This window comes from Dreissena polymorpha, chromosome 2 (assembly GCF_020536995.1).
Source record: "Dreissena polymorpha isolate Duluth1 chromosome 2, UMN_Dpol_1.0, whole genome shotgun sequence".
Lineage (NCBI taxonomy): Eukaryota > Metazoa > Mollusca > Bivalvia > Myida > Dreissenidae > Dreissena > Dreissena polymorpha.
Window position 1 is genome coordinate 117620146 of NC_068356.1, and position 13815 is coordinate 117633960.

The 13815-nt window shown below is 36.2% G+C and overlaps 1 protein-coding gene and 1 long non-coding RNA gene across 3 annotated transcripts in view; one reads left to right on the plus strand and one right to left on the minus strand.

Moving 5' to 3' along the window:
- The window catches only part of LOC127868672 (beta-1,3-galactosyltransferase 1-like), a 177418-nt gene that overhangs the window by 37117 nt on the left and 126486 nt on the right, over nt 1-13815 (minus strand). The gene's annotated exons all lie outside the window — the stretch shown is intronic.
- LOC127868674 (uncharacterized) lies at nt 10261-11483 on the plus strand. 2 transcript variants are annotated; one of them, XR_008044222.1, is made up of 3 exons: nt 10261-10366; nt 10951-11061; nt 11225-11483. It is a non-coding gene; the product is annotated as an uncharacterized LOC127868674 (long non-coding RNA). The 2 variants fall into 2 exon arrangements; XR_008044221.1 differs by having other exon boundaries at nt 10267-11061.

The window sequence follows — 13815 nt, forward strand, 5'->3', positions numbered from 1 at the left end:
ATTCATAATGGATGAATAATCAGAAAAAGATAATGAAGAACCGATACCGCCATCTAGATTGTGTCCATCTAAATGTATCATACATTGCGTACAGGAGCACTCAAACAATAAACTTATTTCTCCCAAAGATATGCTATCATGGTAGTCTCTTCTAAATGCTGCCAAAATTCGAGGACACAAAGCAATTTTTGACATTGCAGACGCTATTCCAGAAAACTCGTTTCCAACAGATCGTGTTTATTATCACAGAGATTGCAGAAGTAAGTTCACTTTGAAACGGGACCTGAAAGTCATTAAATCATCAAACGAATTATTGCTTCAAGCTGATGTTCAAGCTGACACAAGTGCTTCTTCTGAACGTCAAACCAGAGAGCAAACTTGGTTACAGTCTCCTTCTTCATCAAGAGTATATAGCCCGGGCCCCCGTATGCCTTATGTCAGAAAACTAACAAGTATAAAAGGGTAGTGATACCAGAGAGGTACTGGTAAAATGTGGTGATCTTAGAGCAGACGATACACTGAGAAATAATTTCTCAGTGTATCGTCTGCTCTAAGATACCAGAGAGGTACTGGTAAAATGTGGTTATCTTAGAGCAGACGATACACTGAGAAATAAAGCCATAAAATATAATGACAGCAGAATGATAGCGTTGCTTTCAAGAGAATTGGTTGCTGCTGAAGGTCATTATCATCGTTCATGTTATCGAAGTTACACTCGACAGGTGAAACAAAACAAGAAAGATCTAGAATCAGATGAGTTGAATGAAGAAGATTTGCGGAACAAGTTTTACACAAATGCGGAAAAGACTGCTTATGCAGAAATCTATAAAGAAATAAGAGATTTGTTTTGTGTACCAAAAGTTGTCAAACTGTCTGAGTTAAGAGAAAGTATGAAGACACATATGAGAAACTGTGGAGTTTCTGAACTGAGAAAATCAACCAGAACGCATATGTTAAGAAAGATTAAAACAGAGTTCAAGGAAAGCCTGAATTATACATAAGATTTTCAAAATAATGTGTGGCTCTACCCAGACAATATGACGACAGAGCAACTTGTGAAAGAGAATAAAGATTTGAAATCTGAAATCAATTATCTCTTTGCAATTGATGTCAACACAAAAAAATGAATCTATCAACGTAGCTCTTAAGCTGAGGCAGAGTATTCAATATCAACCTCAACTGTAGCTTTATTTATAGGACAAGACATAGTTTATCGTGTTACCCATTGTAGAATAAAAACCCCAAAACATATACTGCTTCCATTTGCTGTCAAGACATTGACCGGAAATGTAGAACTAGTAAAAATATTGAACAGGCTTGGACATGGAGTTTCATATGACCAAATCGAAGAAATTGACACAGCACTTTGCTTAGACAAACTCAGTAGATATCAAGACACCGTGCCTTTACCAGAATGTATTCATCGAAATGTTCCAACAACATTAGCCTGGGATAAAATAGACCAATTAGAAGAAACATTGAGTGGGAAAGAAACATCCCATAGAGTAAATGGAATTGCGGTTCAGAAGAAAACTTATGGTCCGTTCCTGCCAATAACCCAAGGTTGCCATGTGGTGAAAAGCAAAAAAAGATCAATCACGCCGACATAACCTTCTATTCCTGAATACAATGCTGGAGAACGAGTTGGTCCACCGAGTAGAAAGTACATTCTTTGAATGAAACTGAGGTAATCGATGAATGCTTCAGAAAAGATCTTCTGTGGATGCAGAGTTGACTAGATTGCTCTTCTAATCAAACAATCAGCAGCTGGACAGGTTTCAATATTCTTACTAGAGACAATGTCTAAATAGAGCCTGACAACATTGGTTACATGCCAACAATTAATTCCCCAGCAACTCAGCTCAAAACTGTTCATGAAGTACTGACATTGTCAGTTCAAACTATGCATTTACTAGAATTGCCAAATAAAGTTGTTGTTTTGACCAAGCTTTATATGCCAAAGCTACAGACATACTGTTGAAACAGCGATTTATTAAAAAATGTTGTACCTAGAATGGGCTTATTCCATACTATTTGTAATTTCCTCGGTATCATTGGAAAGCGGTTCGCAGACGCTGGGTTGAAGGACCTATGTATAGAGTCGGGAGTCGTAGCAGAAGGTTCTGTAAATGGTGTGTTGCAAGGGAGAATGCAAAGTCGAGCTGTAAGATTTCACAAGTTGTTGTTTGAAGCACGTCTACGCATGCATAGACAGATTTTAATGCTAGTTGTATAAGAGAAGATGAAAGTTTAAAACAGAAAGTATATGAACTGAATTTGAAAATCGATGAGATGAGCAACAGTGTATGCGGAGATACCTTCGCTGAGTTACTGGGAGCACAAGAGTTTTTAGATACATCAGAAAAATTCCATCAATATGTTCAATCACTTAGAAATAAGGGAGACCTGTGTGCTTTCTGGATGACATATATCGACCTGATACAACTGATGTTGAATTTGTTGAGAGCGTCAAGAGAAAGTAACTGGGAGTTACACTTACAGGCTATTCATGACCTTATTCCATGGTGCTTCGCATATGACAATATCAACTACGCCCGCTATTTGTTAACTTACTATGCAGAGATGTCTCATTTGCTTGTTGAAAACCCTCATGTTCATGAGTATATGCAACAAGGAGGCTTTTCTGTACAAATTGGATCAACAAACCCATTTGAAAAGATTCCAGTTGACAAAACAGTGGAAGAAACAGTAATTAGGGATACAAAGACACTAGAAGGGACTAAAGGCTTCAGAGTAAAACCTGGGGCTTGAGTCGATTCTACCTTACTGCTGAATATCGAAGTTCATATTTGCGACAATTGAAAGAAAGTGTCAGCATATGTGATTCTAATAGTCGTCATGCTGGAATTCATTCAGAGGATCAGGATCTAATAAGCGTATCTACAGGAACTTTCGCTACATCAGATGTACAAACAGATTTGATGAAAGCAAATGATATTGAAAAAATAGCATATGAATAATTCAGAACTGAAAGACTTGAGCCTGGGCATATGAAGATATTTCATTACTCTATCAAAACTCAAAAGTTGAAAACATTCAGCCCAATAAATAAGAAACGAGTTGTTAATACTACAAATCAAAATGCAATTCTGAAAGCAGATCGTAATCTGTTCGCCCATATAATTCTTATTGCGCAAACAACAGAACTAGACATGAAAGAAGTCTTACGACACCCTTTGGGTCCTATACCTTGGGCACTTGCAGCTGCTGTTGGGACAATAAGAAAAACATCAAAATCAACACTGATAAATGAAATAATAAAAAATGTGAAACCTGCAGAAGAACTTAGTCATCACAGAGCTTGTGTCATAGATGCAATGGTACTTTTACAAAAAGTCAATGAAAATCAGATGACATTCGCAGATCTGTCGCAATACATTCTGTCATTGATCTTGGCTGAGAGCAAAGGTTGTGATAGAGTTGGTATGGTATTTGATGTTTATAAAGAAGGTTCGATTAAAGAAGCAGAGCGTGTTATGAGAGGATCAAAAGAAAGCACTCATTTAAAGAACATAGCGCCAGGTCATAATGTTCAGCAATGAAAACATGTCTGAGGGGTTCGGAGAACAAGAGAAACCTTATCAAGTTTCTTGTCAGTGAATGGAAACAACCCAAACAACAGGAGAAGATGGCAACTAAGCAGTTACTTGTGATATGTGAAGACAAGTTTTTTTCCATCACTAAAGATGGATGTGAAGAAATAGATGAGCTTCGGTCATTCCAAGAAGAAGCTGATACTAGATTACTGCTACATGCCAAGCACGCATCGGTAAATGGATTTTGCTCCATGATAATTGTCTCAGAAGATACAGATGTAACAGTTTTATGTCTTGCTCATTCATCAGCTATCCAGTGTCAACTCTATCAGAAAAAGAGCCCTCAGACACGAACAATGTACATTGATATCAAGAAATTGGTATGTTCAGTCGGCTATGATGTTGGTGAAGCCTTGCCAGGTCAGTGCGTTAGCAGGTCGTGGAAAAGTAGCTGCCTTTAAACGTATGAAAGCAGTAGGTGGTTTTCAAGATACTTTCATGGCAACTGTCTGATGTATTATACAAAAGACTCGAGGTTTTTACCTGCATCCTGTATTCATCAAGAACGCCAACATCTGATGTTAATGAGCTAAGGTACCGCCTTTTCTGTGCCAGAAAGGGTGAAATCGTGGCAGTTACCACCCTGTGCAGCTTCCCTTAAGATCCATTCCATGAGGGCAAACTACCAGTATGTCTTGAGCCCGATCCTTATATACCACCTCCCATAGGAAACGGTTGGTGTCTCAACAATGATTCTGATGACCGGGGTAATAAATACCAAGCTGTTGAATGGAATGATGTTCCAACTGCACCAGATGCTGTTTTGGAAATGTTAATGTGCAGTTACTCTCGGGAATGTAAATTGGAAACCTGTCCCTGTCTGAAATATAGACTGAAATGTACAATGATGTGTAAGCTAAAAACATGTTCAAATCAGCAGGAAAATGATGAACTGTAAACGTCAAACAAAGAAAGTGTTGAGACTGATGACTAATGACACTGATGATAGTGAAGCTCAATTAGTCTTTAACTGATCAGTAATAACAGATGGACATTGAAGTATACAATGATGATTAATACAGATATTTGAAGAACGAAGTACATCGTGACTTAAGCTACTGACAGTTCAAAGGCGGCCCGCCCACCTTCACTTGTTTTATGCCTGTGTGCTGCCTTTTGACTATTGGTGTTTATCTTGTTTAGCGCTCGTGCTCTGTCTTTTTTGTCTGTGGGAGTAAATGAGAGTGTGCTTTTTTATTTTGAATTTTCATTTTTCTGCTTCTTGGGTTGATATTAATATTTTATGTGGCATCTCCCGCGTCATTCTTCCTTCTTGTACTTGTTTTAAAACTTGAACAATACATACAAGTTTAATAAATTGTGTTTATTTTGTTCATCAAAAGTAAGCTCAGATCATTGTATTTTGCACAAATATTGCCTACATGTGGTATAAACAGGTACAAGTTCTTAAGTATGTTTCCGGCATTAGATTAATGGCACTGATTTGTTAACTGGGATATATTTGGTAAATTGTTTACTAGTGTGATTAATAGACGATTAACGTTCTTTGCTAACGCGTTTGCTAAAATACATGAGAGTCAATCCGGATTTCGAGTTGGTTATTCGACAATAGATAACGCGTTCGTACTGCAAACGCTAATTTCAAAAATATTGTCCAAAAAACGCGGGAAACTTTACGTAGGTTTTATTAATTTTAAAACTGCTTATTTCTCAGTAGACCGAAGTATCCTATGGCAAATCTTACAAGAAGCTAACATACAGGGTAAACTTTTTAATATACTAAAGGCTATGTACGAAAACGTCAAGGCTCGTGTCCGATGCAGTAACGGGTACACGGACTACATTGATTGCAAAATCGGTCTAAAACAAGGGTGTTTGGTCTCACCACAATTATTTTCCTTCTTTATCAACGAATTTGTACAAGAACTATTAAATAGCGGCGTAAGGGGGGTACAAATTGGACCAAATGATGCTGAAATTTTACTGCTTATGTTTGCAGACGATGTTGCTCTTTTAGCTGATACAGTTATGGGTTTACAGCGCAAACTCGATTCATTGCACCAATTCTGCACAAGAACAGGATTACAGGTGAACATACCGAAATCAAAAATTATGGTCTTCAGAAAGGGGGGAAAACTAGCTAGGAATGAACAATGGAGTAATGCGGGTTCTTTAATTGACGTTGTGCAGTCCTTCACCTACGTTGGTGTCTGCTTCTTTTCTTCTCTTTCTTTACTAAAATGGCTAATGAAAATGCAACTAAGGGGAAACGTGCCTTGAATGGCATATTATCATCCCTGTATAAATATGGTCAACTATCTAATTCAGTCTTTTTTAAACTGTTCGACAGCAAAATAGGTCCTGTTTTATTACATGGCAGCGAAATTTGGGGTTATCAAGAATTACCATGTATCGAATCGGTCCACCGACACGCCTGTAAAAGGTACCTCTATGTCGGTGAAACAACATCAAATATCACGAGTCTCGGAGAATGTGGTCGATACCCTATTGTTATAACGTCACAAATTCGATGCATAAAATATTGGCTAAAAAAATAGGCATGCCCGACACCAGATACGTAAAAAAATGCTACAATTTCTTATTGAACAAACATAAATCTCTTCTTTAATTGGGCCAATGAAATTAAGGACTTACTAAGCAAAAATGGATTTCAGTACATTTGGATGAACCAGCATGTCTCAAACCCACTCAAATTTATAAATGAATTTAGAGACCGGGCTAAGTCCCAATACTTACAGAACTGGTGGAGAATAGTACATACATCTCCCAAATTGGAACTTTACAAACATATTAAGTCCCAATACGAACATGAAGCATACCTAGACATCCTATCTGTGCGTAAATTTAGGCGCAGTTTTGCACAACTTCGTTCCGGAACTCTTCCGATAGAAATTGAAACGGGCAGATATCGCGGTATAACTAGAGAACAACGGTTTTGCCCAATTTGCAATACTGGTGAAGTAGAAAACGAATTTCATTTCATATCAAAGTGCCCTGCATTGCATGACATCCGAAAAACATATATACAACGTAAATTTTGCATAAACCCAAGTATACTCAAATTGTGCATACTGTTGTCAAGTAAAAATGAACAGACAATAAAACAAACTGCTTCTTACATTGTTAACGCCCTTGAAACGCGAACATTAATTCTTGAGCATGGATATAACCTATTTATGTTGGTTTCCACAAGACTTGGCTTCTGTGTTAAATAATTGTAAAAGTGTAATTTTGTTTAAAATGTAGTTCCTACCGACAACGCCCTATATTTTGTTTCGATAAGGCCTACTACTCGGTATACCATTTGTGTCAATTTATTATAGGCCCTACCCAAATAATCTAAATTCCGCTATACATTTTTGACGATGCTGGAACAGCAGCGTCTAAGGTTTGATAACCAGTAAAAAAAATCTTTACAATGGCGACCTATGTAAAAGACCGAGCCAGTCCGATTGAGATAACTCGATTTTTCAGTTACTTCCCTTGGCATTCGCCACTGCGTAGGAGATTGCTCGTTGAATTTCATTGATAACATTCTCCTAGCAGAGTTGTCGTTCGTGTTGATAAAGGTAAATATTAATAAAACAGCATATCCTGGGGAAACAGATTCAATAAGTTTATCAGAACGTTAATTTCAAATTAGTAATTTTACATCCATTTTATTTTTATGGACCAATGAAACAACTATATATTTTCTCTATTTTGTTTGATATTTGTTCTCGATTTAGTAAATAAATTGCGAATAAAAACATGTAAAATTAACTTTTTACGTGATCACAAAACTAAAGAATGCGAACAATTTCGAACCTGCAAATTGTAAACGCTGCACTGCTATGATATACATAGATAAAACAACATTTCTTTGCGTAATTGTCCGTCGCGCTAGCGCAGTGGTAAGGCCGTTCGCTTTTTCACCTTTACGACACCGGTTCGATTCCCGCTCCCGGCGCAATGTTATATTTTGTCTGTTTTGTGGTCACCATTCCGGACAGGTGTTTTTTTTCCGGATAATCTCATCCCCCCGCAGCATTTGACCATATAAAAAATTAAAAAGTATTTCAGTACAAAACAAATAGCTGGAAATTGCAGCTATCATTCAAAATTCGTCCCAACTGTCGTCAATCTAATCTTATTAGGTAGGACTGCTGGACACACTCCGGGTCCCAACATTATGCAGCCTCAGCGCGGAGATAACTCATTACCTTGGAAAAACACAAATACACACACTGGGTGCAGCCTAGGCGCGTATAGATTCAAACAAGGCAACAAACTCAAGTGCGGGCACAATCATTTAAAATTTACATATTGAATACGATATTCTAACAGAAATTACACAACCACCTAAGTGTACATACCATGTTTGATATTTCGTTCGATCGTTAGATTTCAGCATATACATGTATAAGGTCATTTCGCTATTAGTTAACTTATCCATATGTTCGTGGGCGAACTCGGATAGTCAAGTGCTCATACGATTGAGCTCACATGGTCCGGCTATGTGCTCATACCTACTTTCGAGAATCATCATGAAGGTATTGCCATACTTAATGAACAAGAATGTGACCCGCCTCCCAGTTTCGCTCAATGGGTCAAGTTACCAACGGGTACTACTTCCCCGTACCCCTAAACTTTTTTTTCGTACCAAAAATGTTTCGTACGCAATTTTTTTTCGTACCATTTTTTTTCGTACCCAAAATTTTCGTACCCAAATTTTTTATCGTACCCAAATGTTCGTATCAACAAACACAATTGTAGTGATATAGATAAACTTAAATTGATGTTTTATATCCATCCTCTTCAAAAGCATCGTCACATCAGTACTGCCAGTACTTTGATTTAGAATACTATTCGAAAGTCTCTTCTATTGGGGTAGGTTATATGCAAGGACTATAACGTTGTATATTTACTTTATAACATGTATATATTTCTATGTATGTTATATATAATTATATATATATATGTGTATATGTATGTAAATGTATATGTTTGAGAATGTATGTGTATATCTATATATAATATACATTTCCGCTCTACTAAATGCAAATGTTGTACAATCGTTTAGCATGTTATTGTAAGAATCGTTTACCACTCGATTATATGCTTACATGTTATGCCAACCAATTGTGCACACACCATTGTTTTGCATGGATTGTAATATATATGTGTTAGGGGCCGGAGGCCTATATCACAAATAAACAAACTTGAAATAACTTCCTGTTGTCGTCACTGAGTACACGATATACGTTCCATTAATGGCTAAACTGTGTAGAATCACATAATTCTAATACTATAATAGTTTTTTTGTTTTCTGAATTGATATTCTATGTACATATGTCAGTGCAGTGTGCTTCAGTTCATTGATTAAAGCTATATTTTTTCTCAATATATACACACACATATGAAACAATCAGTTTCAAGGGGTCGAACTAAGTCTTTCGACTAGCAAAATAATGTTATTTAGCTAATATAATTATGTTTTTTCATTATTGTATTGAAGACCAAAGTGTTTGTACTATTTGATATCAAATCAAGTTATACTGACTCGGTTTCCATGTGCTTTTTCTTGGTTTTGCAACCCCATAACTTAACAAAATTATGAAAATTAAGCTGATTGATGCCCCATCTTCAAAGGAGAAAAAAATACCAAAATCTCTCAGTACCAGACTGTTACAAACCATTTTCATATGCTACTGGCAAGCATCTCCGAAGATATATAGGTGTATTCCCCCCCCCCCCTTACTGGTACACCCCACCTCAATTTTGGGTACTTGGCTGAAGGACTATAATTGGTTTTCAGAAAACGTCCGTCATGCACATGTAACGATACTATGCGTGTTCAAACAAATGCACTTGTCGTAAACAACTAAAACGGACCGGCTCACATATTGTTGAAATGCCAGTTTTCACGACGTTTTTCAACAACGGAAAGCGGTTAAATAATTATGAGTGTTTATGATTGCCTATATTGTATTATATTAGAATGTTATAAGTATATCATGTATAGAGCGATACACAAACTCAGAAGGCCGAGTTGCTCAGGCCAAAGCTTTTTTCAAGGTCATTGGTTCAACATCAGGTGTGGTTAAAATTTGCATTTCTACAATTATTTTTTGAATGCGATTCTTGTGTAATACCTGACCTCTAAATTTCCGATTTTAAGTTTTATCAATTCAAATCATTTAATTACGTACTTGAAATTGTTAAAATCCGCAAACAAGTCTCTGTAATACTTTCAAGGTCTTCATGCTATAGGCAAATGGGAGTTTGATATCTCCTGTTTTCAGAAAAATCGTTATTAAGTTATCTGTATACAGGGTGCAGGATCGCGTGGGGTTCACAATTGAACGTTTATGAATATAAACACACCGGTATGTAGTGCTTTTCTTCAAATAACTTGTTAAAACAATTTTTCTTTAGAATTTCAACTAGTGCATAAAAGACAGTTTTATGCTGCTTATGGTTATATGAAATACATCAGAATTACTTTATTTAATAAGCCTATGTTCTTGGCCAAAAAGTCGACGTGTAACGCAATCATGTACACGGTTATGATGCACGGAACGTTAAATTTTAGCACCGATTGCATACGTATTTAATGATTTATTGTAAAATCTTAAGGTATCGCCACAAACTGCAAGAACAACTTTTATGCAATTAAAATTTTGATAATCAGTGTGGCCATACCACGTGGTTTGTGACGTCATTTTGGCTAGCACGCTAAGTAGAAATTTGTCAACATTGGCCCCGCTTAGAAATTTCAAATCCACGTAAGTATCTTATTATTTACTCTTTTTTGACGAAATAAAGCGCAGGCTAAGGGAAAAGTTGAGCACTATTCCCGGTTATATAAATATTTGTCACCAGATGAGTAGTTTAGTCTATCATTCGAGGCAAATTCCTAGTTTTTACGTTACAATGCACGCAAGCACGACAAGCACATTTGAAATCGTCCAAAATATCTGTTTTATATTCCTTTTTGCAGTGAACCAATATGTGCGAACGTGATTAATTCCATATAAAATGTGTTTTGTCCGAAAAAATTACCTGAAAACACCACTTAATGACATTTCTAATGTACATCAACACTTTGGCTAACACGACAAGCAACGAAATTCAAGGCAAGCACGGCAAGTCGATATATTTGGCTAGAACGACTAGTTGTTATTAATTATGTTTCTGAAGCGATGTTATTGTTTCATAAAAAAATAAAACTATTAAAAATGTTATAATTCCATTTTCATATAGTCACTCGCGGATAACAGGCTTATAAGTCGTGTTTATTTCATATTATGCCGTAAATTGACCTCCGATGCATTTAGATTCCAACCCAAACTATTGTTAAAACTTTCAGGCACTTCTTCTATACAACCTCGAAAAAGAATGTGTACAAACTCGTTGGTCAATATAACGTCGATGGCAAAGGTGAAGATGAACCAAACATCAAGAGCTATTCCGATATTCGGTAATTTTGTTTGTCCGTAAAGCTTTTTTAGTCGTGCACAAACTGTATTATGGTAATACATGTAATATGTCCATTCGGAATATTTTAAGTAAAATTTAAAAGAAAAAAACACATGTTATTTCAACTGAAGTAATGTATTTATTTGTATTTATTTCAATATTAGTGACCACGAGTTTGACAACCCGGGGAGATTGCGCGTGAAACCGAAGGCAAAAGAGGCCAAAATGGACTCGAGTCGAAATGCCGTTGCCAGGGAAACTTTAGGTGTACGGTGGGACTGTGCGAGGAGAAACGAAAGCAAGTTATTGCCTACGTACAGAATTGGACTAGACATAGAAGAAATTTGATAAGAAACCGCCTTTCTGAAGAATTCCGTGTTTTAGTAGCTTGACTTGAGCGAGATATAAATAATTATTCATGTGCATAGTGTGTTATTTTTTTCCCGTTTTTTAGTTAATTGTGTCGTGTTCTGAGAAAACTAGGCATAATGCTTGTGCGCAAATTTGTCATCCCAGATTAGCCTGTGCAGTGCGCACAGACTAATCAGGGACGACATTTTCTGCTTTTATGGAATTTTTCGTTTAAATAATGTCTCTTCTTAGCGAAAATCTGGTTTAGGCGGAAAGTGTCGTCCCTGATTAGCCTGTGCTGACTGCACAGGCAAATCTGGGACGACACTTTACGCGGAAAATGTCGTCCCTTATAAGCCTGTGATGACTTCATAGGCAAATCTGGGACGACACTTTACGCACATGCATTATGCCCAGTTTTCTCAGTACACGACACAATTGTGCTGAATATTTATCTCACTCAAATAAATGCTAATGGTATGCGTTTATTTTCGCCTTTGTGAATCCGATCATAATTGGTTGCAAATAATTGATTGAAGCTTTGAACAGCATTGATTCAAACGTTGTTTTAATAACTCTATTTTTGTCCAAAACTGTACAATATTTAAGCTGCCCTAATTTAATACTCCATTTTATATTTCGGCATTAAGCATTGTGTGTCACATAGATAATTGAGAAATTTTGGATAAAAGCAAAGTATAATATGACACAAATGTTCAGTTGTCTTTGCTTTTTACGTTTGATTTGCTCAATGCAGTTAACAAACAACGAAGATTGTTCAAGATTTTGTTTCAGAAATTAACACAACGCAGTGTATGTTTTATTAATAATTTTAATTAATTAAACAATGTTAAATGGCATCATTGAATCACATGCAAATGACAATATAAATCACAATTGCTATAATATAACAGTAGCGTTAACAAAATAATAAAATACAATAAAAAGAAAAGAAACGCAACAAGTTAACATCGTGGTATAAACAGATACGATTCACATGTTAATTATGCTTGAGATCTGATTATAAAGCATTAATCACAATTATAAAATTACATTTTAATCACAATACAAATCACAACTGCTATAATATAACAGTAGCATTAACAAAACATAAAAAAACAATAAAAAGTACAATAAAAAGTTAAAAAAACGCAACAAGTAAACATCGTGGTATAAACAGATACGGTTCAAATGTTAATTATGCTTGAGATCTGATGATTATGCTTTTATCGCAACAATTCAATCACGGGTAAATCACAAATAAATCACGGGTAAATCACAAACAAGTAAAACCACTGTATACACGTCATTTGTGCTTTTGCCCAAAGTGCCTATACAGTGAACTTATGTGTTTATAGGCGGCTTTGCACACATGGCAAACGTGTGTTTTTTCCTCGCTGTGTGTTTTGAGATGTTCTCGGAGATGAGCCCGTGTTGTGGCCTTGTGGTTGCATATCTGGCACTCGATCTCTCGAGTGCGCTGTTCTCGGGCCATCTAAATCTACCTTCGTTGCGAATTCTTTTCCACAATAAAGGCAAAGATAGTTTTTCCGTCACCGTGTACATTGCACCTGTAAGCATTCATAAGCATAATAAGCACATGTATCCTACACGTACACTCTTTGCTACTTATTTACAATAATTAACCAGTTAATGATTTGGGAAATGTGTATCTTATACATCTATAACGCGTTTTTGTTAAGACTGTTTATCACAGCTTTCTAAAGATAATGTTTATGTAGTGAAACTGCAATGTACACAATTCGAAATGTTTAGAATCGCAAGTAAAATAAGACAGCCGACTGTGATTTTTCTACTGACTAAAAGCGCTATATGATAATGACCTGTGTCTTTGTAATTGTCGTTTTGATGAAAACCCAACGCCGCAACAGTTAAAGGGTAACATCCCAGCGTGTGTTCTTTCATGGTAAACCAAATTGCGCCTGTGCTTGTACCCCTCTGGCGCATATGGCACAAATATATCGCTCTTCGGTTTTCATCATGTGTATCTAAAAACATCAAATATGTTAATTGAAATAAATAATTATGCATTTGTTATTATGTATTCACCGTGCTGTCACCATTAGAGTATTATAATCATATAATGTATTTGTCATGTGTGTTACCGTTTCAAATATCTCATCTACTTAGCCATAAATAATTACAAGACAACGGCGCATTACTAAATCTACATTTTACAACAATTTAAAACATTGTTAACAACAGTATAGTTTAATCCTTGCAATGGCCTTAACAGTTGGAAAGAACATGGACATAACCTACAGTATGATTAATCGAAAGCCAAGCTAACTGCAACTCAGATCGATATATCACGTGGTATTAATCTATGTGTGCATTGGGTATTGCTTTATCAAAACGTACATCACTATGCTTCTAATCAAAT